Here is a 24,876-nt window from a genome sequence, read left to right on the forward strand (position 1 = left end):
TTAAGTTCCCATGGTACAGATATTTTTTTTTGCAGTAGTTGATGATTTTACAGTACATGATTTTACATTTACCCAGTAATTATAATTCATGAAGTGTCGTTTTACCTCCAATACTGCTGCTTTCAACACAGCAGCTGCTTTCTACACAGTAGCTGCTCTCTACACAGTAGCTGCTCTCTACACATGTGTGACTGGTCTGCATAAGTACATTATGGCGCCAACCCTGTCACATACACCTGTATTTGTACGGGGTGTATGTGATGGGGTTGGCGTGATGATGTCTTCACACTGGGTACTCGTATGTGGGCGTATCTGCATGTGGGCGGACCCGCCTGGAGATGGATAGAGGAGTGGTGTCTCAGTTCCTAAGACCATCGGAAATATGTGTTTTCCGATGGTCTTAGGCAACCCCTGTGAAAGGGTCGTTCGACCCCCAAAGGGGTTGCGACCCACAGGTCGAGAACCGCTGCTCTAAGAAGAGGAAGAAAAAGGTAAAGATAAAAATTATGAACAACAAATACATATCTATCAACAAGTGAATCTAAATATCAAGTGAATAAAAAATCTGATGACAGAATAAATTGGTGAATATAATAGAATCAGGGGCATAGAAAGGGAGAGGACTGACAATTCTCGAGGGGGAAGGGGGTGCAGGAAGAGACTGGACAAAAATCTTACACCTATGGACGAGGACAGTGGGGGAGGGGAGGGCATGGGGTAGGGTGGGAACTGGGTGGAGGGGAGCTATGGGGGGAAAAAAGAGGAACAACTATAATAATCTGAACAATAAAGATTTATTAAAAAAAAGAATCAATAAATAAATAAGTGGAACAACAAACTGCTCCCTCTCTCCTTTTCCCCCCTCTTCCTCTTGTTCTCTAAAAAAAAAAAAAAAAGCAATCAATAAAAATAAATAAGAACCAATTTACCAAATAGTATTTTACAAATATTTCAGTTGGCTCTTAAACTAAAGATATTACTGTTAAAATATTTGGTACATTAACTGGAAAATTAAAACATTATGCTTCAGAAACACATAGTACAGTTTTAGATGTAAGTAACTTGAATAGTTTTTAATTTAGGTTAATTTATCATGCACTTCATTTTTCTTTTCTTTTTTAAAAAATATCTTATTGATTTTTTACAGAGAGGAAGGGCGAGGGATAGAGAGTTAGAAACATCAATGAGAGAGAAACATCGATCAGCTGCTGCCTCCTGCACACCCGCTATGGGGGATATGCTCGCAAACAAGGTATATGCCCTTGACTGGAATCGAACCTGGGACCCTTCAGTCCTCAGGCTGATGCTCTATCCACTGAGCCAAACCGGTAAGGGCACTTCTTTTTTGTTTGTAAAGATTTTTTATTGATTTTTAGAGAGGGAGAAAGAGAAAAACATCAGTGTGAGCGAGAAACATGGATTGACCGCTTCTTGCACGCCTCTATGGGGATGAAGCCCACAACCCCTGGCATGTGCCCTGATAAGGAATCAAACTGGCAACTTTTCAGTACACAGGATGACACTCAACCAACCAAGCCACAACGGCCAGGGCTCTCATGCACTTCTATAATAAAGCATGTGACCACATAACACAGAAAGGGAAGGTCAACTTAAGAACGACTGTGTTCGAAATATTCCAAAAGATTCTTTTATTAATTAAATATAAGCTTGAGTTTGAAACTCAAGATTTTTCTCATAAAACCAAAGATATAAACAATGGTATTAAAACCATAATACAAATTAACTTTAGTGCACAATTCTATCAAAACGCTCTTCTGTTAAGCACATTTCCAAATGATACTGTAAGTTTCTTATTCACTGCTGAATCCTAGAATCTAACACAGTAGATGACACAGAGGATTTCAACAATACTAGCAGATTTGAGGTATTGAATAACAGCAACTCAATGATATGAAACCGAGTAATCTAGAAAACCTTACCTATCTGAACTAGAGCAGAGAACCAAAAAGCAAAGCAAGTGGGAAGAGCTTCTTCTGAAAAAGAGATGAGAAAAAAATGCTAACACTGAGGTTATAACACTCTGGTCTAAGTCAGTTGTGGCAATTTTCATTCCCTTTGCCAATGAGTGGTTTAGCAATACACATCTTACACAATTCTGGCCAGTAAGACAAGAGACTTAAATTTGCTGGGAGCTTCTGGGAAAGGTTTTCCTGGCTGATGAAAAAAAAAAAAGACACCTGGATGAAAACATCCATTTTTTTCCGAGCAACTGTGGGTTTGAATTTGTCAAGCAGAATTATGACCACTATCTTAGGACCATAAGGAAGGAAGTAGCCTCAGAGGCCAACCCAGCAGACACAGGGGCAGCACTGAGAGATGGAAAGAATCAGGTCCTTAGTCATGTTCTTATGCTCAGATTAGTCCTTGAACCATTTTATTAACTTGGATCTTTATATTATACTAGAAGCTCAGTGCACCACATTCGTGCACTGGGGGGCGGGGTCTCTCAGCCCCACCTGCGCCCTCTCACAGTCCAGGACCCAGGGGAACGGGCCTAAGCTGGCAGACATCCCCCCAAGGGGTCCTTAGCATTGCAGCGGAGAGGGTCCCACCACCACCACTGCACTCCCCAGCTGTGAGCCTGGCATCTGGCTGAGTGGCTCTCCCCCATGGGAGCGCACTGACCACCAGGGGACAGCTCCTGCATTAAGCGTCTGCCCCCTGGTGGTCAGTGTGCGTCATAGCGACCTGTCTTTCTGCAGTTCGATTTGCATATTAGCCTTTTATTATATAGAATTATGTTACATTATATCAATAATAACAAAAGTGTAATACGCTAATTAGAACGGACGACCTTCTGGACGAAGTCGGAGCTGCAAGGGAAGCCAGGTCCTGGGTACTGGCTGGCAGCCGGAGGGAAGCCCAGGTCCTGGGTGCCTTTTTGTTGTATGGGAGGATGGCCCAACCAACTGAGCCACCCAGCCAGGGCTATTAGAATACATTTAAAATTACCCTGTGAAAGAAAAATGATTATAAAAATACTAGTGGCCTGTCGCATGAAATTCGTTCACGTGCGGGGGCGGTGTCCCTCAGCCTGGCCTGCACCCTCTCCAATCTGGGACATCCCTTTCACAATCCAGGACCGCTGGCTCCTAACCGCTCACCTGCCTGCCAGCCTGATCCCCCTAACTGCTCTCCCGTGCCAGCCTGATTGCTCCTAACTGCCTCTGTCTTGGCCCCACCACCATGGCTTTGTCTGGAAGGATGTCTGGAAGATGCCCAGTCTAATTAGCATATTACCCTTTTATTAGTATAGATAGCCCCAAACTGGAAAATACAAAATGTCCTTCAAAGGTAAATGGTTGGCCTGCCCAGCATGGCTCAGTGGTTGAGTGTCAACCTGTGAACCAGGAGGTTACAATTCAATTCCTGGTCAGGGCACATGCCCAGGTTATGGGCTAGATCCCCAGTGAGTGGCATGCAGGAGGCAGCCAATCAATGATTCTCTCTGATTATTGATGTTCCTATCTCTCTTCCTCTCCCTTCCTCTCTAAAATAAATTAAAATATATTTTAGCAACTATTTTGTTGAATGGTTAAATAAACTGTGGTAGGTCCATATTATGGAGTCCTACTCAGCAATAAAAAAGAATGAACTATTGAGTCACAGAATTTAGATGAATCTCAAAGAATCAGGCTGAGTGAAAAGAGATCATATAATATAGGATTCTATTTACAAAACACTCTCAAAATGACAAAACCATAGAGCTAGAAAAGAGATTAATGGCTGCCCCAGGAGGCAGGTGTGTGGTAGCACAGGGAGACCTCTTTGGGGATGGAATGTGTTTCTTAATGCTGTGGTGATTACACAAACCTACATATATGTTTAAATGGTACAGAATCACACACACAAAATGTGTCAATTTCAATTTCTGGTTTGATATTGTACCATGTGTATTATGACATAACCTCTGGGGGGGGGGGAAGGAAGGGTAATAGGGATCTCTACTTACTATTTTTGCAATTTCCTATGAATGTATAGCTATTTCAAAATTTTAAATTTTACAAATTCTACTTTCTAAAAATGTTTTATACCTCTGCTTTAAATTAAATTTCGAATAGCAAAATAACTGTTCAAAGACTACTCAAGAAACATTGTTCTTTTCAAATCAGCTAAGAACTTCAGTGCTTTCTAGTATCCTGTGGAAATAAAGAGTCCCCACAATAGAGATCCTAAAGAAACTAGTAGTTTCTAGATGAAGTTTTGGGCCTTCAATTCTCTCTGTCTCCCTCCCCTCTGGCCGGAAAGCACCAACCTGTCTACTTCGGAAGCAAATGCAGCGAGTTTCAGGCAGCCACCTGCAGCAGAAAGAACCCCTAAATAATCATCCTGCTAAGGAAGCATGAAAACCACTTCTATGTTTTCATTTTTTTTTAGAATTTATTAACAGTATAATAAATACAGTAATGATCACAGGGAGATATTTAAATTATTTGATACATCTCCTTTCCATTTCCAAGTAAATCCAATTCAGTCAGTAGAGAAATTTATATCCCTCGTTTCTTTTTCCTGTAGACTTTTGAGAAATTATGAATAGATCATTTGTTTGATTAGTTAATAAGTAAAAGCAGCTTGGAGCAAATTCCTTTGACTAGTTTTATTACTAGAGGTCCAATGCACGAAGATTCATGCATTAGGCCTTCCTTCCCCTGGATGCTGGCACCCAGGACTCGGGCGTTTGCTCTGGCCACCACCTTCTGCCTTCGCTCAGGCCTGGAGCTGCCTTACGCCTTCGTGCACTGCCTAGAGGCCCAGAGCGGTCAGGGTAGGGCGGAACGCCTGCATCGTCGCCATGGCAATGACACAAGCATCCCAGCCTGGCCACTGCCATCTTTGTCGTGTCAATTTGCATATTCCCTCCTTATTGGCTGTGGGCACCGCCATCTTTGTCATGAAGCGATGGTCAATTTGCATATTCCGTCTTTATTAGATAGGATAAATATTAAAATTTCTATTATCAGGAATAGTCAAGAAATGATTCTAGATCGCTTAGGTTTCACCAATTCTTCTCAAATGTGTATTGTTGCACCTTTTCAAAAGAAATATAAAGGTTATTTAGAATTAACAATATGAACACCAATCACAGAGTTATGCTACAACAAATACAGTGAAATCGTCAGGGACTATCAAAACGAAGTGCTGTTTGCTCCAGTTCTAAAATGGCCCCAGAAGCATGCTGTGTTTATTGATTTATGCATGTTTGCTAATAAAATACAGCACTCTTCACACTTTTTATTTGTACCATCCCTGATAACCAGAAAACTAGTAGCAGTGTGGTTCAGGGCCTATATTTTAAAAAAAGAAAAGGCTGTATATGATAGCCTGAGACTGAGGGTATAAAAACTGAACACATCGCCCTGGCCAGTGTGCCTCAGTGGTTGGAGTGTGGTCCCAGGCACTGAAAGGTTGGGAGGTCGATTCCTGGTGAGGGTAGATACAGGATGTTTCCCCCTCTCTCTCTCTCTCTCTCTCTCTCTCTCTCTCTCTCTCTCTCTCTTCCTCCCTTACCCTCTCCCTTATTCTTCCCCCCCCACTCAAAGCAATAAAAACACTCACACAAAAAAAAAATTATAAAAACTGAACACATCTTCCATTATGACTCAGTAATTTTTATGGTGTGATGAGATAGTTTTTTAAAAATTTGTTTAATCCACAAGGGTATGTATTTTTTTTGTTTTGTTTTGTTTTAATAATGTTAGAGAGAGAGGAAGGGAAAGGGAAAGAGAGAGAAGCATCCCCTATAAGCTCTGACAGGAAATCGAACCGGCAACCTTTCAGTGCACAGGACAATGTTCCAACCAACTGACCCACTCAGCCAGGGCAATAGTAATTCTTAAAAGACTACTCAAGAAGGGAAAAATGAGACACCTGAATGAGTCAACCCAGGGGGGTAAAATGTGTGGAGGTAAAAACTATATAAACACATCTCAAATGCCTATTCAACATTTCTAATGAGATGCTAAAACTCAACATACCTGAAAAAACCCTCATTGTATTGTTTTCCTTCCTCTCACAAACCTGATCCTCTTGAAGTTTTTGCTATTTGTTTTGTTTTTTATTTAAATTCTTTACTGTTTAAAGTATTACATAAGTCTCCCCCCCCCCAAATTGACCTTTCCCCAGTTGCCACCACCCCCCAGCTCCCCCTGTCTGTGTCCACTGGTTATGCTCATATGCATGCATACAAGTTCTGTGGTTGATCTCTTACTCCCCCCACCCTCCGCCTTCCCTCATATGTTGGACAGTCTGCTCGATGCGTCTATGACTCTGGATCTGTTTTTGTCCATCAGTTTATGTTGTTCATTATATTCCACAAATGAATGAGATAATGTGATATTTCTTTTTCTCTGACTGGCTTATTTCGCTTAGCATAATGCTCTCCAGTTCCATCCATGCTGTTGCAAATGGTAAGAATTCCTTCTTTCTTATAGCAGCGTAGTACTCCATTGTGTAGATGTACCACAGTTTTCCAATCCACTCCTCTGCTGATGGGCACTTAGGCTGTTTCCAAATCTTAGCTGTTTAACTTGTGCTGGTATGAACATAGGGGTGTATATATCCTTTCTGATTTGTGTTTCTGTTTTCTTGGGATATATTCCTAGAAGTGGGATCACTGGGTCAAATGGGAGTTCCATTTTTAATTTTTTGAGGAAACGCCATACTGTTTTCCACAGTGGCTGCACCAGTTTCTGCATTCCCACCAGCAGTGAAGAAGGGTTCCTTTTTCTTCGCATCCTCTCCAGCACTTGTCACTTGTTGATGATAGCCATTCTGACAGGTGTGAGGTGGTACCTCATTATTGTTTTGCTTTGCATCTCTCAGATAATTAGTGAGTCTGAGCATGTTTTCATATGTCTCTTGGCCTTCTGTATGTCTTCTTTCAAAAAGTGTCTATTTAGGTCCTTTGCCCATTTTTTGATCGGATTATCTTCCTTTTGTTAAGTTGTACGAGTTCCCTGTAAATGTTGGAGATTAAACCTTTATCAGAGATAACATTGGCAAATATGTTCTCCCATGCATTGGAGTGGGCTTTCTTGTTGTTTTGTTGATGGTTTCTTTCGCTGTGCAAAAGCTTTTTATTTTGATATAGTCCCATTTGCTTATTTTCTCCTTAGTTTCCATTGTCCTAGGAGCTGTTATCTATAAAGATATTGCTATGACAAATTTCTGCTATTTTGCTGCCTATGGCTTCTTCTAGGATTTTTATGGTTTCCCGTCTTACGTTTAAGTCCTTTATCCATTTTTAGTTTATTTTTGTGTATGGTGTAAGTTGGTGATCTAGGTTCATTTTTTTGCATGTATCTGTCCAATTTTCCCAACACCATTTACTGAAAAGACTGTCTTGACTCCATTGTATGCTCTTGCCTCCTTTGTCAAATATTAGTTTAGCATAATGGCTTGGGTCGATTTTGGGGTTCTCTATTCTGATCCATTGGTCTATATGTCTGTTCTTGTACCAGGCAGTTTTGAGAACAGTGGCTTTGTAGTATAGCTCAATATCTGGTATGGTGATCCCTCCAACTTTGTTCTTCTTTCTCAAGATTGCTGCAGCTATTCGGGGTCTTTTATTATTCCAGATGAATTTTTGGAGTTTGTTCTAGGTCTTCGAAGTATACCGTTGGTATTTTACTGGGGATTGCATTGAATCTATAGATTGCTTTGGGTAGTATGGACATTTTAATGATGTTGATTCTACCAATCCATGAACACAGTATATTCTTCCATTTGTTTATGTCTTCCTCTATCTCTTTTTTCAACATCCTGTGATTTTCTGAGTACAGGTCCCTTACCTCCTTGGTTAAATTTATTCCTATGCATCTTAATTTGGGGGGGCAATGATAAATGGGATTGTTTATTTAGTTTCTCTTTCTGTGAGTTCAGTATTGGTGTATAAAAAAGCCATAGATTTCTGGGTGTTCATTTTGTATCCTGCCGAATTCATTTATTAGTTCTAGTAGTTTGTTGATGGAGTGTTTAGGGTTTTCTATGTACAATATCATGTCATCTGTGAATAATGACAATTTTACTTCTTCTTTTCCAATTTGGATGCCTTTTATTTCTTCTTCTTGTCTGATCACTATGGCTAGCACTTCCAGTACTATGTCAAACAGGAGTGGTGAAAGTGGGCATCTCTGTCTTGTTCCTGTTCTTAGGAGAAATGGTTATCGTTTTTGCCATTGAGTATGACCTCTTAAGAGTTTTTATTTGACTTAATATACAACTTGTTTGCAAGAAAATTTTTTCCATTACCTGGTAAAGTTGACAGTGGATATATCCAAAGAGCCAAAAATTCTAGCTATAGGTATATAAACAAGGGAACTTTTTGCAGACATCTACCAGAAAGCATAATCAAGAATATTTACATCATCATTTTCTTAATAGCAAAAACTAGAGGAAACTCAATTGTCCACCCAACAACGGTAAATTGTAGTATATTCATATAATGAAATTAGAACAGAGCAGTGAAAATAAATGTACCTCAGATAAGTATGTCAACATAAATGAAATCTCAGAATCATAGTGTTGGACAAAAATAAATAAATATCAAGCCCAAAAAGAACCATGTATGAAGTATGGTTTTATTCATAGAAACCTCAAAAACAGGAATCAGTAAAATTGTATATTAAAAGGAAAACATAAAAGTGGAAAAACTTAAGGAAAAATAATGGAAAAACTTAAGGAAAAGTTTTTAAGGAAAAAAGCCTCCTGTCCTGAGGTCTGGAGGGTTCAAAGATGCCACTACATTCCTGAGACAGAAGGTGGAAACAGACATATCCGTTTATTATTTCTCTGTAAAATGTATATCTACATTATATCCTTGTATGTAGGGTAGATTTTAGAATAAACTTTTATTGTAATCATGTAATATGGTTAAATGCTAGTATTTTCTAAATCTGGGCATCAGACACAGAGATGTCTATTACACCACTTCCTATATTTTTGAAATCTATCGTGAAGTTACTTTTTAAAAAATTAACAGTAAAGCACTACAAATTGTATTTTGAAATTTAAAGATACAATATCATAAATCCTTAGTAGCAACAAGTCAAAACAAATACTAAGCTATTATAAAATGAAAAAATTTACTTCACCTCCTAATATAATGTAATGGGAAATACACAATGCAATCTATATAGTATTCATTCAAAAAATGTTTAACTTCAATCTAGTCATGAAATTAAAAAATACAAAAAGCAAATTATGGAATATCCTATTTAAAAAAACCAACTAGAGATTGCATAAAAGACCACAGTGAGGGTGAGGGAGTAGGTGTGGGGGGTGCAAATAGTGACTTATTCTAAAATAAAAGAAACTAAAAAAAATATGACAACCAAATGCAATACATATTCCTTGATAGGTATCTGGGTCAAAAATCAAAATAGCTATAAAGTACTCTTTTGGAAGAAAAATAAAGGAAATTTAAGTAAGGGCAGTATATTACATAATAATATTCTATTAATATTGTATTTCTTGGGTATGATAATGTAGTTCTTAAGGAAAACAACCTTGTTCTTAGGATACACTCACTAAAATATTTAGGGGTAAGGCATCAATATGTCTGTAACTTACTTTCAAATGGCTCAGAAAAAGTGTGAGTTTTTAACATGGTGGCCAAAAGAGTCCTCTTCTTTCTTTTTTAAAAAATATTTTTATTGATTTTAGAGAGGAAGGGAGAGGGAGAGAGACTGTAACATCAATGATGAGAGAAAATCATTCATTGGCTGCCTCCTGCATGCCCCCTACTGGAGATCGAGTCCGCAACCCAGGTATGTGCCCTTGACTGGAATCAAACCTGGGACCCTTCAGTCCACAGGCTGACACTCTATCCACTGAGCCAAACAATCTAGGGCAAAGTGTGTGTTTTTATAAACACACAGAGAGAAAAAGCAGATCAGGTAAAACGTTAGCAAGCGAACATAGTTGAAATGGGTATTTACTATCTGTTCACATTTTATCTGAATTTAAATGTTTTTTAAGTAAAAATGTTTGGGGGAAATATGTACTTTACCAATTCTGAGTTATAATTTTACACACAGGTTTTAGTAAAGAATGTTAGTGTGGCAGCAATTATTAAAATCAAATACCGACAGATCTACAAGGAAGCCCCAAAGATTATTTCCCCATCAACAAATTTTGAAACATTTTTCCTAGAAATTGTAAATTATAAATTGTTAAACAGGATGAAAAATTACATCTTGCCTAAGAAGTCAAAGATTATAGCTATGCCTCAGAAACAGTATCATCATCAATCTGAAAGCATATGGGCTTTAAAATTTCTTACAAGATTTTATTTGCTACTGCTGAAGTAGATATAACCATACTAGTACATTGGAACATATTTTTAAATATCCTAAGTAGCAAATAGAAGGATGTTTTAAAATTTCTTTCTCAAAACAGACCTATTTCCTAATGATGCATCCCTGTATTTTTCAGTATTGCTAAGGCAAGGTAGTCAAGAAGGAATAAATTCCTTTAAAACATGGGTAGTTCCTAAAAAAATAATTCTACTTCATCAAAATAATAGCCACCTACCACTTCAAGGATGCAAGGGATGTACTGGTTATGTCAGAATTTAGTTCATTTAACCTGCTGCATAATATTTTGCTTAATTATTATTTACTAAAAACTTAAAACTACCTTCACTACAAACCCAATTGTCATTCATCCAAATATCTGCATCAATGAGACTAAACAAATGCCATTCTATAAATTACAGAAAGCAAAATTATTTTCAATTAGCAGCACCCACATTACATCCATCACTTGAACAGGAACATGTTAAACAAATCACTTCCAAAGGGAGGGGAAATGGACTACAGACATTTCCTCCAAAGACAGGGGTGGGCATCTGCAGGGAGGTAAGCAAGAGGGAGGAAGGTTTCAGCTGGGAAGCCCACATTTAAGCCCACATCTCTACTGTATGTGATGAGGCAGGTAGTTAAGTACTGAGTAGCACTGTCTTTTACATCAGTGAGTCACATGCTTAAGGGAAGGGCTTGTATGCAAGATGAACAACAATCAGGGCAATCAACCAAAATTTCAAAAAGAAGCAACAACAGATCTGAAGTTTGAGACAATTAGAAGCAACTGTCCCAATATTATGCACATAATCCAACAGCCTGACTATGGATTTATTCACCTTCTTGCAAACGTATCACATACTTTTGAAACTAATTAGTGAGGCTAGATTTGTTTCAATTTCAGAGCACAGCTCTATTATCAACAGGCAAGGACACTGAAAGATAAAGAAAAAAAGATAACTTGATAATACTTCTGAGAGCACTACAGTAAATTTTAAATAATTTAAGAAATAGTTCTGTGCAGGCAAGAACATTTAATAAGCTCGAGGACTCAAGCCATAAATACGTTGAAGTTTAAATAGTATCAGATAACAATACAAATATGTTCATACCATCACACACCATGATTAACAGATGTACAGACGACTGCCTCACAAGCAGAGAGGGCACTGTGGGCTGAATTTAAAGAGGCCATCCAAAAAATAGCTGGATTTGACAGTATGCAAAGAGGGAGTGGGCGAGCCATGGAGGGGCCAGGGGGCCCAGGGACGTGCACTGGGCGGCCACTGTCCCCCTTGGGGCTAAGATTCTAGAGTATTGGAGAAGTACAGTCAACGCATGGTCTGACCCAGATGATGAACACACAGCAACCCTGAAGCCTATGTCCATAGCAGACATCGACACTTATTTTAGTTCTCCTTCCAATAAAGAATTCCCACTTGTATCATATCACCATAAAAGCAAGTACTAGAGGAAGTTGGGAAAATCATTCTTCTCCACAGTTAGCATGCATGTTAAGGTACACCACACAAAAACAATAGAATCCATGGTATGTCTTAAAACTGTTACTCTCTAGCCAAAACCGGTTTGGCTCAGTGGAAGAGCGTCAGCCTGCGGACTGAAAGGTCCCAGGTTCGATTCCGGTCAAGGGCATGTAACTTGGTTGCGGGCACATCCCCAGTAGGAGGTGTGCAAGAGGCAGCTGATCGATGTTTCTCTCTCATCGATGTTTCTGACTATCTATCACTCTTCCTTCCTCTCTGTAAAAAATCAATAAAATATTAAAAATAAATAAATAAATAAATAAATAAATAAATAAATAAATAAAACAAACTGTTACTCTATTAGTACTCTCTAGGATAACCACCACTGTAATAATCTATGAAGTGGATGTTATAAAGTGACATCACTTTCATGTTATTTTATTTTAATACATTTTTATTAATTTCAGAGAGGAAGTGAGAGATAGAAACATCAATGATAAGAAAGAATCATGGACTGGCTGCCTCCCGCACGTCCCATACTGGGGATCCAGCCTGGAACCCGGGCATGTGCCCTGACTGGGAATCGAACCTTGACCTCCTGGTTCATAGGTGACGCTCAACCACTGAGCCACACAGGCTAGGCATGACATCACTTTTAGATAACATGCATAGTCAAAGGAAGCACCAGAGTTCAAGCTAAGTTTCTAATTTGACAATAAGAAGATAGTTTTCTAGGAAAAATCAAGTTGCAGTGATCTGAAACTATGTATAATTGAAAAGTTTTTCCAAGACAGATAAATTGTTATAAAGTGTGGTGTTTTTCAGACAGACCTTTCTAAACCAGCTTTAAAAAATATGTAGTGATCAAGCTCTTCATTTTATGCATAATGAAGTGAAAGAAACAAACAAGGCAATCAACAGGTAAAGTCAATTACATACACAGTAACATGTAGCTAGCTATCTATACTAATAAAACCCTAGGTGGCCCTCACACCCTCACGTCATCACAAGATAGCTGCCCCCACGTCGCCACAAGATGGCCGCCACAAGATGGCCACCCCCACGTCGTCACAAGATGGCCACCACAAGATGGCCAGCAGGGGAGGGCAGGAGTGGGCGATCAGGCTGGCAGGGGAGGGCAGTTGGGGGCGAATAGGCCAGCAGGGAGGGCAGTTGTGGCAACCGGGCCTGCAGGGGAGGGCAGTTGGGGGCCACTGGGCCAGCAGAAGAGGGCAGTTGGGGGCGATTGGACTGGCAGGGGAGGGCAGTTGGGGGCGATCAGGCTGGCAGGGGAGCAGTTAGGCAGTGATCAAGCAGGCAGGCGAGTGGTTAGGAGCCAGCAGTCCAGGATTGTGAGCGGGTGCAGGCTGGGCTGAGGGACAGCACCCCAGTGCATGAATTTTGTGTACTGGGCCTCTAGTGAACATATATAAGCCCAGCACTTTACATATATTATTGCAATTAATCCTGAAATCTAAGAGGTAGCGACTCTCCATTTTCATTCAACATATATTTGTTGAGTGCCAAATGTGTTCCATGAACTATTCTAGGCCTGGGTATATAGCAATGAACAAAAAGAATCCTTCCCCCTGACCCCCCCCCCCCCAAAAAAATCCCTGCCTTCTTGGAAATTACATTCTACTAGAGGCCTAGTGCACAAAATCCGTGCACTGGAGGGGGGGGGGGGTGTCCCTCAGCCGGGCCTGTGCCCTCTTGCAGTCCAGGATCCCTCAGGGGATGTCCACCTGCTGGCTTAGGCCCGTTCCCCAGGGGATCGGGCCTAAGCCGGCAGTCGACAACCCATTCGCAGTCCAGGATTTCTCACTCCTTACTGCTCGTCTGCTCACTGCTCCTTAGTGCTGCCATGGAGGCGGGAGAGGCTCCCACCACCGCCACTGCACTTGCCAGCTGTGAGCCCGGCTTCTGGCTGAGCAGTGTTCCCCCTGTGGGAGCACACTGACCACGAGGGGGCAGCTCCTGCATTTAGCGTCTGTGCCCTGGTGGTCAGTGCGCATCATAGCAACCGGTCATTCTGGTCATTCCACTGTAACAGTCACTTAGACTTTTATTATATAGACTAGAGGCCTGGTCCATGAAAATTCATGCACTGGGGGGGAGGGGGGAGGTGTCCCCCTCAGCCCGGCCTGCCCCCTCACAATCCAGGAGCCCTCAGGGGCAAGAGGTGACTCGGCGATCAGGGGAAGGCGATGCCCCCATCACACCTCTGCTGCTGTCACTGCCGGCAGCGCAAGCCTTGGCCGGCGCTGGTTACCTGAGCCTCGGGTAGCCCTGGGCGGCTGGGCAGCTGCCATTCGAGGTTTGCCTGCACTTTGGGCTGGCCCTGGGTGGCTGAGGGGACTGGGGGACTCTGGAGGCAGGCGCGCGGGGCAGGCCCGGCTGTGCCATGTGCCTGCTGCCCCAGCAGGGCTGAGGGGACTGGGTGCTGACATATTATGGCTGTGGGTGCCGCCATCTTTGAGGGCGTGGCAGTCAATTAGCATATTCCCTCTTTATTAGATAGGATTTTACTGTCCATGTCTTAATGGGGTTAATTAATTTCTCTTTGGAGCCACATTTAGAAAGTGGCAAAGAAGGGATACAAATTCAGATATTAGATCACAAGAATATGATCTTCCACTCCCCCACTGTGATCCTAGCATATACAAACCACTGCTCAACAGAGGGGAAATAACTTCCACATTTACCTATATTTTTAAATAATCACACTTATTTCGAGAATTTTAAATATTGTACCATTTTGTTCATACTGTTGCCCTCACTATAGGCACACTTTTCTTTCCATCAACTTTGTAAATTTTAAAACAAAAGAATAACCAAGGCCAGGTAGCTCAGTTGGTTAAAGAAGCAGCCCCACACACCAAGGTTGTGGGTTCAATCCCTCAGGGCACATACAAGAAAGAATCAACCAATGAATACATCAATAAATGGAACAACAAATTGATGTTTCCCCCCTCCTTTTCTCTCCCTCTCTAAAAATTAATTTTAAAAAGTTAAAGAATAACCCAACTAAAAGAAATCAGAACTTCTTGCTTGCTCCCTTAAATTGCATAGCCAAAGAACTGTTCATGCTTCAGCACACTCTTTAACATACTGGAGGCAAAGGGTGTAGGGCTGGGATTGGAGAGGCACCTCATCACAAAGACTATGTGCTGGATATTTCCTTTTACTTGTATTCTCTACCTGAATTATCTTAATATACAAACAGCTCACTGCTGCTGTTATTATTCTCTTTCCTTTAAGGAGTTTCTTTCCTGTTAGAAATTTCCAAAAGATATCGGGCGATACTTGGATACTGTTTATGTAAGAGTGAAGCACAGGAGCCTGCCTGGATGATGCTGTGGGAATTAGAAGGCCTTACAAATTAGTGAGTAGGCAGTCACCTGCCTGTGCAAATATGGAGACCCTAAGCAACATGCAAGTGTCTTAGGAGAGTCTTGCATGACGGAGGCAAGACATCTCAGACCACCAGTGCTCTGGGAAACAAGTGGGGAAAGGGACATGAGACAGAAATTAAGGGCACATCTCCTGATCCAGCAAGTAGACTTTTGCTTAATCCCCATTTACAAGGTAATCTTCTGCTGTATTCTCTCCAAATTTGGAGTTTGACTAGCTTAGTATCTCTAGACAATCGAACATCCAACTTCTGCCAGAACTACTGAATTACTCCAGGTAGAGTTCTGCACTGTCCAAGATAAATATAATACCACAAGTATGACACATGTGATAAATATAAATTTCCTAGTACCCTCATGAACAAAAGTGAAAGAGCTGAATTAATATAGTTTATTTAGTCCAATGGATCCAAGACGTTATTTCAATGTCATAAGTATAAAAACTTAATTTAATAAGATATTGTCCATTCTCTTTCTCATACTGAGACTTCCAAATCTGGTGTGTACTTTTCAGTTACACCACATCTCAATTAGGACCAGCCACACATTAAGTGCACATATGGCTAGTGGCTATCATTTTAGCTAGCACAGTCTAAATTATGCTGTGGTAACAAATAACTCCAAAACTTCAATAGTTCAAAACAGCAAAAGTTTACTTCTGTCTCATGTAAGATGTCCAATATAGGTGACCTAGGCTGACCATCTTATTCCTGTTATCAAATGAAACACAAGGCTAGGTACTTCCCAGGTAAAGAAACAGACCAGAGAATCTTCATAGGCTTTTTACTATACCAACCCAGAAAGAACACACACTTTCCTTCAAAGTCACTTCAAGGAAACAAAGGAATTAAATGTTCCCAGGGGCCTGGTGAAGAGCTAGATGTGAAGGAGCACTGTTAAGTCCTTACCACAGGCAGGCACTGTGGACAAGTGTGGGATGAGGTCTCAGTGCTAGATTCCATGGTCAACTGGTTCTCAATATGGGACTTTTAACTCTTATCCCTATATTAGGTCAAATGGATTCCTGTCATTATGGGGCCTTCAAAGAACAATAAAAACTGTTTAGTTTGTTAGCATGTATCTCTACAAGCCAAATAGGAAATAAGTATTCACTGGAAAGAACAGTAGGCAAATTCGAAAATACAAGTAAAACTGGGGAGGGTAGGAGAACTGATTAATTCAATTACACATGGTGGCCAGGGGCTTACAAGCAATAGGTTTCAAGTTAATACATGGGGTCAAGCCTCTAAGAGCTCATAAAAAGAACAACCAGGCCTCCCTCCCAGAACAGAGCCTTGAATGGAAGGAGAAACTGCTTGGAGTGAAAACAAAATTGAACAAGAAGGGACAACAGAGACAATGAAGAAAAGGCCCACGTTGAAGTAAGGAACATTGCTAGAACTAGGAGATCTTGGAAGGAAATCAGCCATCTTCTTAACATAGTGGAAAACAATCCCATCAAGTTAAAAATGCCATCCTGAATCACTGTATTTCCTTCTAAAAATTCAGGAAAACTAATTTTAAGATGATCTGTGAGAAAAGTTTTCAGATCCAGACCTCAAGTTATTATAAAAAAAAAAAAAAAAAGAAGAGAGGAAAACGTCATTCCTACACAGACCTAAAGTATGACAGAAGAGCAGAAACAGAAAACTGATAGAAAGCTAAAAACATTAGGGCAATTATATAAAAGAATGAAAAAACAACATCAGAACTGGAGAAACTCAGAAATGTGAGAACATAACTAAAATGACAATTAGAACTTAAAATTTTTTAATTTCAGAAATAAATACTAAAAACAAAGAAACACAAAAGTGAATAAACACAACAGGTAATGAAGCCTTAAGAGAAATAGAAAGTGAAAAGGAGTCTAATCCTCAAAATAAAAATAAATAAATAAATAAATAAATAAATGGATTCTAGGGAAAGTGACAAAAATTGTTTTAATTTTTTATACAACAGTAGTCACTGAAAAAAGCCTAAGCAGAGGAACTAAATAATAAAAGCTATACTGAAATTCTAAAAACTAATTCAAGAAAACTTTCCTTAAAAAATTTTTAAACTACATGCTTAAGACACACAATACATACTTGAGAACACTGACACAAAATAACCAGCACCGAGACATACATAGTGAAATTATATGCACTGGGAATCATGTGGTGCTTTATTGTGATATTCTATTTATTGTGGTGGTCTGGCACCAAACCCGAAATATCTACAAGGTATGCATGTATTTGAAAGTAGACTTAGATTAGTTATAAATGTGTACTGTACACTCTTGGGCAACCACTGGAAATAGTTCCTTTAATGTGTAACAGATATGGTAAAAAGACCAATTTTTAATGTGCATGCTTCTAGCACCAAAGCATCAAAATACATGAGACAAAAGCTGATATAACTGCAAGGAAAAACAGATGAATCCACCAGTATAGCTGAAGACTTCAACACCCCTCTAAGAAATGGGGAGATCCAACAGGCAGAAAATCATTGAGAACACAGCTGAACTCAATAGCACCATTGAGAACACAGCTGAACTCAATAGCACCATCAATAAACTGGTTATAATTTATATCTATCATCTACTTCATCCAACCCAATGGCAGAAGATACACATTATTCTCAAGCTCACTTGGAACATTCACCAAGACAGACCACACTCTGGGCCATAAAATATACCTTAAAAAAGGTAAAAGAATAGAAATCATACAGCGTCTCCTCTTAGACAGCAATGGAATTAAACTAGAATAAAAAACAGAAAAATATCTAAAAAAAAAAAATCAAATATACTTGGAAATTAAACAATACACTCCTAAATAAGCAATGTACCAAAGAAGAAGTTTAAAAGTAATTTGAACTAAATGAAAATAAAACTTTTCAAAATTTGTGGGATGCAGTGAAAACACTGCTAAGACGAAGATGAGAGCATTAAATGCATATAAACTTTGTAATCTAAGCTGCCATCTAAAAGAACTACAAAATGAAAAGCAAATTAAATCCAAGCTAAGCAGATGAAAATGAATAATAAAATAAATGAACTGAAAGTAGAAAATAAATAAAACCAAAAGCTGGTACTTTGAAAAGATCAATAAAATTGATCAAAAAGAGAAATTACCCAAATTACTATATCAGAAATAAAATAGGGAATATCACTACAGGTCCCATGATCATTAAAAATCCTATCTAATAAAAGAGTAATATGCAAATTAACCATCACTCCGCTACACCCACAAGCCATGCCCACAAGCCACGCCCACAAGCCAATCAGGAGCGAACATGCAAATAAACCCAACCAAGATGGCTACCACCACAGAAAGCAGGAGGGAGGCTTGGGTTTCCCCGGCAATGGAGGAAGCCAAGCTTTCCGCCTGCCCTTGCCAGCCCAGACCTCCACTCAATGCTACAAAGTTTCAGTGATAGAAGATACATAAAACCAAACAGAAATGGCAGCAGCCACCGAGCTGGAAAGAGCAGGAGGCTAGGGTTGCCCACAGCAATGGAGGAAGCCAAACTTTCCACACACCCTGGCCGGCCCAGGCCTCTGCTTAAGGCTACGAAGTTTCAATTATAGAAGATACATAAATCCCAATAGAAATGACTGCCGCCACGGAGCAAGCAGAAGGCTTGGCTCCGCTCCAGGCTACAAAGTTTCAATTGTAGAAGATAAATAAACCCCAGATACCAGGGCCTCCACTTGGGTCGCCAGGGGGCATGGCCGGCCTGCAAACCACCACAGGCCCCTCACCCAGGCCGCCCCACACCCCAAGGGAACCCCCATCCTGATCCAGGACACCCTTCAGGGCAAACCAGCTGGCCCCCACCCATGCACCAGGCCTCTATCCTATCTAATAAAAGAGTAATATGCAGATTGACCATCACTCCAACACACAAGATGGCCACCACAAGATGGCCTACAAGGGAGGGCAGTTGGGAGGGACCAGGCCTGCAAGGGAGGGCAGTTGGGGGTGATCAAGCCTGCAGGGGAGGGCAGTTAGGGGTGACCAAGCCAGCAGAGGAGGGAAGTTGGGGGCGACCAGACATGCAGGGAAAGGCAGTTGGGAGGGACCCAGGCCTGCAGGGGAGAGCAGTTGGGGGGGACCAGGCCTGCAGGGGAGGGAAGTTAGGGGTGACCAGGCCTGGAGGGGAGGGCAGTTGGGGGTGACCAGGCCTGCAGGGGAGGGCAGTTGGGGGGGACCCAGGCCTGCAGGGGAGAGCAGTTGGGGGGGGACCAGGCCTGCAGGGGAGGGAAGTTAGGGGTGACCAGGCCTGCAGGGTAGGGCAGTTAGGGGTAACCAGGCCTGCAGGGGAGGGCAGTTAGGGGAAAACAGGCTGGCAGGGTAGCAGTTAGGCATCAATCAGGCTGGCAGGGAGTGGTTAGGGGGTGATCATGCTGGCAGGCAGAAGCGGTTAGGGGCAATCAGGAAGGCAGGCAGGCGAGCAGTTAGGAGCCAGCAGTCCTAGATTGTGACAAGGATGTCCCAGTGGGATCGGGCCTAAACAGGCAGTCGGACATCCCTCGTTGGGTCCCAGATTGGAGAGGGTGCAGGCTGGGCTGAGGGACACCCCCCCTCTGTACACGAATTTCGTGCACCGGGCCTCTAGTAGTCAATAATTTGTAATAACTGTGCATGGTGCCAGGTGGGCACTGAAAATAATGGGGCAATACTTTGTAGATTATATGATTGTCTAATCACTATGCTGTACACCTGAAACTGATACAAAGTAATACTGAATGTAAATTGTAATCGAAAAAGAAAATTAAAAGAATATATTTCTTTTTACATGTACTAAAATAAGTTTTTTTTGTCCCATTCTATTAACAGGTTTCTCTACTTTGTTTTAACATGTAGATAGATTTATGCAGTCCCATGGACTCTGAGAAGAAGATCAAGTGCACTTCTATACTATATTAATGATGAATCTCACTGGAGACTTGGTTTGAATACTATTTTACAGGAATGTATATTAAACTGCTTAGGAATCAAGGCTGATATCAAGTCCATATGGCTTACAACTTTTTAATCCACATTTGACATGAAAATTGATGCTACATTGTCATACTATAAATTTTTTGTTTCAAGTTGAGTAGTGTGCTTGCTAACAAGCCACAGAGCTGTTATAACTTTCGCTGCTATACTGACATCCAAAAAGCAAAGTGACTCAGACTACCACAGAGTAGCCACAGAATAAGCTGACCTTTTCCAAAGAAATACATCTCCTTAATAACAATAGTCTTCGAGTGGGCCTAAGAGAGAAAATGCTTTTGAAAGTTCAGTAAGGGTGAGATGAGATTGGGTTATGGTTCCCTAACCCTGTTCTATGAGTTAACTGGCTAAGAAGAGATCTTCTACTGGATTGGTAGATTCTAAACCATGATCTCACCATCAATGAAAGCAGTAAGATCAAGACTATATTTTAGTGAAGTACTAAAATTTATCATTGTAGAATTACCACAATCTTATGGCAAGCTACATATTGAAGTAAATGTCTATGGGCATGTCTAAACAGTTTATGTTCAAACATGTGTTAAGATTTTGCAGACTACGTGATGTACTTTATTATCCACAGCCTTAACTATAGTACTTTCTTTAAAGGTTTGAATCAAACCCCCTTTCCCATAGGAAGATTTTCTATATGTTCTAATTTAGGTCTTCCTGCTATATAATCCTATAACAACCTGTACTCTCCCCCTTATTGTAACACTCATTGAGACTGAAATAACTAAGGACACTTTCCCCATAGCCTATATAATAATAAAAGCCTAATATGCTAAGTGTCCGGTCGGCCATTCAACCAATCAAATCATAATATGCTAATGAAATGCTAAGGCCGCTCAACCACTCGCTATGACATGCACTGACCACCAGGGGTAGATGTACCAACCAGTAGGTTAGCTTGCTGCTGGGGTCCGGCAGATCAGGACTGAGTGAGACAGGCTGGACACACTCTGGAGCCCTCCCAGACCCCGATCGTGCACTGGTGGGGTCCCTCGGCCTGCCCTGCGCCCTCTCGCAATCTGAGACCCCCCTGGGGGATGTTGGAGAGCTGGTTTCGGCTCAATCCTGCAGGCCAGGCCAAGGGACCCCACTGGTGCACGAATTCGTGCACTGGGCCTCTAGTATCTATATAAAGGAATATCATAAACAACTCCATGTCCACAAATTAAGATAACTTAGATGAAACAAACTAATTCCTTAAAAGACACAATCTGTTGAAACTCACACATGAAGAAACAATTTGAATAGGCCTATATTTACTAGATAAAGTGATTCCTAATAATAATCTTCCAAAATAGAAAGCAGCAGGCTCAGATAGGTTCTCCAGTGGATTTTAGCAAATATTTAAGGAGATATTATAGCAAGTCTCTAAATTCTTACTTAGAACACTTCCTAATTTGTTCTGAGGCCAGCATTACCCTAATACCAAAATCAGACAAAAACATTACAAAAAAAGGTAACTACAGTCCAGTATCTCCCACGAATACACACACACACACACACACACACACACACACACACACACACACACACTAGTGGCCCGGTGCACAAAATTCGTGCACATTAAAAGGGTATTAATTAGAGGAAATATTTTAATATTGCTATTTGCCCTTTCTCTATAATAGAAGTGTCAGAGATGGAAGAAAATTAGTAAAATGTATATGAAAATCTTCCTCCTGTCAGAGTCTGGAGCACGCCGCAGGACCCAGAGTCAATTCCCCACGCCTCAAAATCGCACGAGACCCACAGCGCTTCAAAATCACGCGAGACCCAGACCTGGCTGACCCCTCCCCGTCAAGCCCCATCGGGTGGGGGGGGGCATAGCCTCAGGGCCCCAGTCAAGCCCCACTGGGCAGGGTGCACAGGCTCAGGTCCCCTGCTCCGACCCGGTGCCTGGCAGCCTCAGGTCCCTGCTGATTGTTCCTTAAGGCTCGTTACGAGAACTCTGCCTCCACTGTGGGTGCAGCCATCTTGTGTTATGGAAACCCCATCTCTGCTGTGGGTGCCACCATCTTTGTGATGGTGTGACGGTCAATTTGCATATTCCCTCTTTATTAGATAGGATACAAAATTCCTGAACATAATATTAGAATCCAACAACATATAAGAATTATATATCTGACCAAGTGACATTTATCCCAGGTTTTTTTTTTTTTTAAATATATTTTATTGATATTTCACAGAGAGGAAGAGAGAGGGATAGAGAGCTAGAAACATCGATGAGAGAGAAGCATCGATCAGCTGCCTCCTGCACACCTCCCACTGGGGATGTGCCTGCAACCAAGGTACATGCCCTTGACCGGAATCGAACCCGGGACCCTTCAGTCCGCAGGCCGAAGCTCTATCCACTGAGCCAAACCGGTTTCGGCCAGGTTTGCAAAGCTGATTCAACATTTCAAAAGATCAATTAATACAATAATACATCACATCAACATACTAAAAGAGAAAAATCACAGGATTTTATCAGCAGATGCAGAAAAAGCACTTGATAATATTCAACACCAATTCATGATAAAAATTCTCAGCCAACTAGGAAAAGAAGGAACATCCTCAAGGTCATAAAGAACATGTATCAAAAATCTACAGCTAAAATCACACTTAATGAGACATTCAAAGCTTTCCCACTAAGATGGGGAACAAGGCAACGATATATCTATTCCCTCTCACCACTCTTTTCCACATCATATTGGAAGTCTTAGCTAATGTAATAAGACAGGAAATAACCGGTATACTGGTAGAGTGGAAAGAAAGAGAAAAAAACCATCTTTGTTTACAGATGACATAATAGTCTATGTAGAAAATCCAAAACCATCAACAATAAAAAATTCCTAGAACTAATAAGCAATTATAGCGAGGTTTCAAGATACAAAGTTAATATACAAAAGTCAACTGGTTTCCTATGTGCCAACAACGAACAAGTAGAATCTGAAATTTAAAGCCTATCATTTACATTAGCACTCCCCAAAATGAAATACTTAGGTACAAATCTAACAAAATATGTAGAAGATCTATATGAAGAAAACTATAAAACTGATTTTAAAAATAAAAAAATAAATGAAAAGGTAGTCTATGTTCATGGATAGAAAGAATCAACATTGTGAAGACATCAATTCTTCCTAATTTGATCTACAGAGTCAACACAACCTCAGAAAAAGGCCCAGCAAGGTTTTTTGTAAATCATGATAAAGTGATTTTGAAGTTTATATGGAGAGGTAAAAGATCCGAATAGTCAACACAATACTGAAGGAGAACAAAAAGTTGGAGGGCTGATGCTACTCAACTTCAAGAATTAAAACAAAGCTACAATAATTAAGATAGGTTGGCACTGGCAAAAGGATAGACAAATAGACCAAAGGAAAAGAACATAGAGGCCTTAAATAGACTCACATAAATGTAGTCAACTGACCGTTAACGAAGGAGCAAAGGCCATACAATGGAGCAAAGACAGTCTTTTCAGCATATGGTACTGCAATAATTGGACATCCACATTAAAAAAAAAATCTAAATACATTCCTTCCATTCTTCACAAAAGACTCATAAAGGATCATAGACCTAAATGTAAAATGCAAGACTTTTAGAAAATAACATAGGATAAAATTTAGGTGACCTTGAGTTTGGCAATGATTTTGTAGATAAAACACCAAAGGCACAAGCCATGAAAAAAATACCCGATAGGCTGGACTTCATTTAAATTTCAAACTTTCCTCTGCAAAAAATAATATAAAAAGAATGAGAGGAAAAAAAAGAGAGAAAAAAATTAAAACAAAGGAATAAACAAAAAAAAAATAAAGAGCATGAGAAGTCAATCCAAGTCTAGGAGATATTATTTGCAAAAAATACCTGAGGACAGCTATCTAAAATATAGAAATAACTCTTCAAACCCAACAATAAAAAAACCATTCAATTAAAAAATGAGCAAAAAAAAAATAATAATAATTTAAAAAAACAGGGAGGACAGCTTAAGGGAGCTGTGGACAACATGAAACATAACAATATCCACATAATAGGTGTGCCAGAAGGAGAAAAAAGTGAGCAAGGGATAGAGAACTTGTTTGAAGAAATAATGACAGAAAATTTCCCTAACCTAGTGAAGGAAAAGTTGCACAAGGTCAGGAGGCACAGAGTCCCAAACAAGAAGAACCCACACAGGCCCACACCCAGACACATCATAATTAAAATGCCAAAAATTAAAGACAAAGAAAATTAAAGTCAGCAAGAGAAAAGGAATTTGTTACCTACAAAGATCCCATAAGGCTGTTAGCTGATTTCTCATTAGAAACTCTACATGCCAGAAGGGAATGGCATGATTCAAGCCACTGCTGCTCAACTTCAAGAATTATGACAAAGCTGTAATAATTAAGATAGGGTTGCACTGGCAAAAGGATAGACAAATTGGGAAGCCCTCCCCTGCTGTCCTGATTTCGCCCCCAACTGCCTGCAGGGATAGGGCCTAAACTGGCAGTCGGTCATCCCCCAAGGAGTCCCAGATTGGAGAGGGTACAGGCCAGGCTGAGGGACAACCCCCCATGCACGAATTTTGTGCACTAGGCCTCTAGTCAATAATAATAACCTTACATGTAAATGAGTTAAACTCTCCAATCAAAAGGCATAGGGTAGCTAAATGGATACAAAATCATGACACAACTATATGCTGTCTACAAGA

General features: G+C 40.5%; 1 protein-coding gene across 2 annotated transcripts in view; it reads right to left on the reverse strand.

Moving 5' to 3' along the window:
- The window catches only part of BMPR1A (bone morphogenetic protein receptor type 1A), a 239,620-nt gene that overhangs the window by 113,575 nt on the left and 101,169 nt on the right, over positions 1–24,876 (reverse strand). The window lies entirely within an intron of this gene.

The sequence above is a fragment of the Plecotus auritus genome (assembly GCF_963455305.1).
Source record: "Plecotus auritus genome assembly, chromosome: 9".
NCBI lineage: Eukaryota > Metazoa > Chordata > Mammalia > Chiroptera > Vespertilionidae > Plecotus > Plecotus auritus.